We start from the raw sequence: 6,015 nt of genomic DNA, 5'->3' as shown, positions 1-6,015 counted from the left end.
TTTCTCAAAATGAAGTCACAGTCCAATAATAGCTTTAATCAGACCATTTTAGTCCATTTTACCCCTAATTAGCTCATCTGAGTGCAGAACTACCTTTGATCACTTTAACGCAGAACATAATTACTTCTGATTGTCAGACTAAGTCACAGCCAAATTGACCTCTGATCACACCACCACAGTCTGACTTGACCTCTGGTCTAATTAAACCACCAGAGCAATATGACCTCTGGTCAGACCGCACCAGTTTGAATTGACCTTTGGTTACCCTAGTGATTAGTGAATTTAAAACTTGCAAGAATCTTGCAAGCTGATACAATACTTGCAAGATTTTTGCAAGAATCTTACAAGATATCAATCAAGGCAAGAAACAAATCAGGGGACAAATGTTTTAGGAAACATCTTCGATGCAAATAATTGTTTATTAATCACATTACAAAATCAAATTCACTGAAAAACTTTAGCCCGGATTCAAAATCTTGCAAGAACCTTGCAAGAATCTTGCAAGTTTTTGAAATCTGGAAACAATATTTGTGTATTCCTGGTAGCTTAAACTAACTGAAAACAAACTGAAAGGACTGATATCAGATTTCTTGATCAGCAGAACTGAACCCAAATGACTTTTTTCGTAAGCGCCTTTTGAATGTGAAATCTTGCAAGAATCTTGCAAATTTCTTGCATGATTTTGAATTCAAATATTTCTTTCCGAGAAATAAGAGAAATCTCGAGTAGAGATATCTCGAGGCAACCAAATCCTTCTTTTTTAAGTTTATTTTACCTATTAAACGACGAAATTAAAAACTTTCAATCTTTGTCTCATTTTTTATTCAAACAAATTATTTATAGAGGAACAAACAGTTGGAATTTTTTGTTACCGATCCTATCGGTAATTGAGCATCTTTTTGTAGTCGTAAAAACATTCTTATTAATGATAGATCTCATTATCTTCCTATTGAGATTTACGTGGCCCTATTTGATGCCTTCAGTTGATAGCTCTTGGTTTTAATAATCTTGAATTTTTTTCACTTGAAAAATATCGGCGAGTTTTTGAAGTTTCATTTTTGTTCTTCTTTCATCCGATTTATAATTTAGGCTCATCTTAGAAAGTCAACCTCAACTTTCTGGTAAATCAAACATTAACTCCTTTGTTGATCCTATGCTAAGTAATATTTTTTAATAAAGACAAAGAGAAAACAACAGGCGGAGTTTTTAATATTGATATTTCGCAATCTACCAAAATAAACTAACTGTACAAAACGATACACTTTCGTCGAACCAATCCTTAAAACATCAGATAGCCAGGAAAAAAACTGTTTCAACAAATGGCGTTTCAGTTTTTGGGTGTTTGTGTTACTTCTTGGTAAATCATCAAACAAATGTATACTGTTCATTAGCAACTGATGACGAAGTGCATACCATCTTTTTTAAAATATACAAGCTCTTTCGGTTAAACAAAACTGATCTGAGACATTGCATTCCCCTTATTAACATCTATATTTACGCCAATAATGAGTGTGTTCTCATTTTACACAAATGCTTTTTCTCTCGCAAATTAAAAATTTGATGGATACCTTCTAATTATTGTTTCTATAACAAACAAACTGAGATACGACTTGAGATCAATTTTCGATAACCTATTTGCTATATTGTTTTCATATTTATTTATTTTGTCTGGTTTGGTCGTTTTGCTTGTTTCGGAGATCTGTGTAAGTGCGTTTTTTTGCCGTACTGAATCAGCACTCCTATAGTTTATTTCAGTAAATCCGCCACTGCCAGTCCCCAGCCCGGAATGGAAGAGGAGGAGGGATGAACCACAAAAATCATACTGGAAAATCTCGAAAAAGTCGGGTTTTTTTTAACTAGATCTAATTAGATTTTCCGACAGTAGCTTAAATGTTGCAGCTCGATCAACCCCCGAGTGCAGCCAGGTAACCAGGTAAAATAAATAGCGAAGCATTAAAAACCTTGCAAGAAACTTGCAAGATAGATTCATAATCTAGCAAGCAGCTTGCAAGTAGTATGTATTCCTTTCCAAGATTTCTTGCAAGATTGTTGCCAGATTTTAAATTCTTCGATCGCTAGGGTAAATCGTCCCAGAGCAAAGGGAGTAATTGGGTCTGAAACTGTGAAAACCCGACAAAATGACCACCTTTTGGATCCGTAATCCTGAAAAGTTGATTTTGCTTCTGGTATATTTTCTCGTTGCCCATTGTCACTGATAACTGTTGAATCAGTTGTGGAAAGAAATTTGGTTGATTGATAGTTTCTGCTTGAATTGATTGCTTGACTGTTAAATTTAGAAATAGTGTGCTCAAGTTGTGCTATTTTTCTAGATTTATGTTCTAATAAGAGAAAAATATATGTAATCAGAATAAATATAAAAACAGCGAGGCACGCTTTGCATTTAATTTCAACGTACGTCATAATTACTAAAAAAATTACATGCTAAACTCTTAAATAAAGTAGCTCTTCGACAGGCTATAATATAAAGTTTGAGAAACAAAATTACTTTTTTTAAGAATAAACATACACACAAGAAACGCACAGACTGAGCAAAATAAAACGATATAAGAAGTCAAAATGAGGTGGCATATATGCAAAAACTGTTTGTGTAAATAACATTCATAAGCATAAGGAGACGCCAAAAATCTACTGGTCGGTAAACCGAACTGAATTTGATTACAGGAACACAATTTCGATTCGCTGCAATGGTTTGTTCTCCGCAAAAACTGATTGAAAAAATGTTATACCTTTATTCTGATTTAAAGTCGATTTTAAAACCTAAGCTGGAGAAAGACTAATATTGAAAAAAAAAATTTTGCAGCTCTAACATACCAAGACAAGCTGACGCTGTTACTTTAAAGAGAACAAATGGTTACAAAACAATCTTAACCAATTTATGGTGAGATCAATACTTTATGCAGCTCCTTCAATTCAGACAACTATTCACAGCTATAAGTGGTTTTGATGTTGATTTGTACTTATCCTAATTTTTTTTAAAAGGCTTTATTTTTTGATACCCCAGCAAATACAAACAATTTTAGGTTTTAGGAGGCAAGCAAAAGCAAACAATATTTGAATGTTTTCCATTTTGCCCCCCCCCCCACCCACCCAGCTTAGTGGGTGCATGATATGCACGCGCCATCTTTTTTATATAATGATTTACCTAGAACGAATCTCAAGTCTTGATCAGTACTTCTCCAGTGAACTACCCGTCTTGAATTAACAAATCAGTACTGATCACATCCTATTTTAAATCTTAAGACTTATGAAGACATGTCAAGACTTGCTCAAGACTTGTCAAGTCTAAAAATAGTCTTGGCCAAGACTTGGCAACTCTTGAGTCAAGTATTGGCCAAGTCTTTGCAAGTCTTGAGTCAAGTCTTGACCAAGACTTGAGAAGTCTTGAGCCAAGTATTGACCAACAACTGACGAGTCCTAATTGTTTCGCAGTTAGGGATGGTGGAGTTTTGAGAAAAAACTATTTACGAATAGTACAATTCAAAATTAGCAAGAATTAGTAAAATAATATTTTACGAGAAATTTGTTAATCTGATCAAGCTATTTCTGAATTGAGCATATAACAATTTCAAATGTCCCTTATGTTCAACCCGAAGCCTTTTTGCAATGACTTTGAGCGGTATCTGAAATTTTTTATTCTCCATCACGTGAATTTTGTGGGAGTGCTCGTGTTGTCTTGTGCTTATTTTTTCACGTGGGGTGCGTTTTAGGTACGCCATTGTAAGTGGCGGTTTTCTTCTTTCGTTACCAAACAAAAACAAAACAACAATAAAAACTGTGCTCAATAATTGAAACAATACTTGTCAAGTCTTGCCCAAGACTTGCGCAAGACTTGATAAGTCTTGGCGAAGACTTTCTCTAGACTTGTCAACTCTCGGCCAAGACTTGCTCAAGACTTGTCAAGTCGCGGCCAAGACTTGCTCAAAACTTGTGAAGCCTTGGTCGAGAATTGCTCAGGATTAGTCAATTCTTGGCAAAGACCTGACCCAAGACTTGACAAGACTTAAGACTTGATTCAAAACGTGCGAATTCTAAAAAGTGACATAATCAGAGCTCTGATACAGTACTGATCCAAGACTTGCAATTTCACTGAATTGGTACTGATTAAGACTTGAAGTTCAGTCCGGGAATGTAATGGAAGGTGATCTGTTACTTGAGCACAGATGGAAAAGATCCCAATGCTTTGTCGGCAATAGGAACACTATTATGAACTCTGGCGATTTTATTGGATTGCGATACTGATTTTTTTGATCAATGATGGCGCTATATTTGATCTTCTTGAAAACGAAAGCGATTTCAACTGAGTTCGAACAATGTCTACCCCATGAATTGAGAAAAATAAAACACATATCTTGGCGAAAGATTTTAAGATATAAATGAGACGTCTGATATGTGAGAACACTCTTGACCAGACTGATTACTTTTTAAAAAAAGACGTGATCAGTCTCTTTTTGAGATCTCTTCTGCCCCCCCCCCCCCCCCCAGCTTCATGGGCATATAATTTTTACGAACCCCAGGCGTACGCGCACTTTTTTATATGGTAACGTGCTATATAACAGTATAATAATTATATTTGGAGGCATAAAAACACAGGGAGGAATAGAACAGCTCCCTCTTTTGTCCCGCTAATGAGACATGTGACTCTTCTGAATTGAACAAGAAAAGCAGGTGTTCCTCCAGAATAGAGAAGGCAATCAAGACGTCAACCATATCTTCGATATCTAAAATTCTTTAGCAAAAAAATATTACCCTGCTCAGGACACATAATTTGCGAAATACAGAATATGACAATTAGGAATAATGCAGTTTATTTTAGAACAAGATTGTTTCAAACTGTCAGTGTTTTTTTTTGAAAATTAGCACTTAATTTTGAGTTTGGTTTCAATATGCAACGTTTGGTGCAGAGTAAAGTCAAGGGGCTCAGTTTCTAAGATTAGAAAAACAGTCTAGAGAGTTTTAATGTCTTCAATACTCATTTGAAACATATTTTTCCTATCGGAGAACATTTTTGAAATGTTCAGTTTTGAATCAGTTTTTCGTTTTCAGAGAACTCAAGAAAGTTTCCGTTATTTTAAAATCTGCTCACCAATATCTTGAGTTTATTTAACGTCCTTCCCCAGGCACGTTTTGGATTTTAAAACAATTACTCAAACTTTTTGCCTTAACATTGTTTAGAACTCGGTTTCATATTATAGTGCACGTAACCAAATGGCACAAAGCCATCGAAATATTACAATTACATCTATAATCCTTGTGAAATCTGATTGTGGTCACACAGTTTACTTGACAAAAATTGTGAAGAAATTTGCGCGATCAAAAGAAAAGGTCTTCAGTTGATTAATGATTTAAACTTTTTCTGCTTCAAAATTATATTTCTAAAAGATGTGTACATTTGAACTAAGTTTATCTAAAAAAGCGCTTGTTAAAAAATAGTTATCCTACAGTTACATCCTTTACTTCTTACCTTTACCTAATTTTTAAAGTTTTTCAGGACCTTTTTTGGTACAATCGAGTCAGATACATCACTTCAAAGCACGTCAGTGCAGCCCAACTTCACAACTCTCCAAACTTTGTTTTGTTGTTCTGAAACAGTTTTTTAACTTATAGTCAGCAACTGCACGCACTCTTAATCTTTAGACTTCTATAGTCTGTCTCAAAAAGTTGAAATAACTGAACGTTTGAAAAACGCCGCAAAAAGCAACTGAGCATTAATGTGTTCACTATATCGCCATTTTTTATTCCCTAAATGCAATTTTTTATTTTCATTAAAAAATTTTAAACCCGGAGTTTGAAATTTTAAACCCAGAGTTTAAAATTGCATTCCCTATATGCAATTTTTTTTTATTTTCATTAACAAGTTTTAAACCCGGAGTTTGAAAAAGAAATCCCGGAGTTTAGAGAGAGAGAGAGAGAGAAAGAGAGAGAGAGAGAGAGAGAGAGAGAGAGAGAAAGAGAGAGAGAGAGAGAGAGAGAGAGAGAGAGAGAGAGGAGTGAGAG

The sequence above is a fragment of the Convolutriloba macropyga genome, chromosome 12, assembly GCF_964194025.1.
Source record: "Convolutriloba macropyga chromosome 12, txConMacr16.3, whole genome shotgun sequence".
NCBI lineage: Eukaryota > Metazoa > Xenacoelomorpha > Acoela > Convolutidae > Convolutriloba > Convolutriloba macropyga.
Note: the sequence above shows the minus strand (reverse complement) of the source record.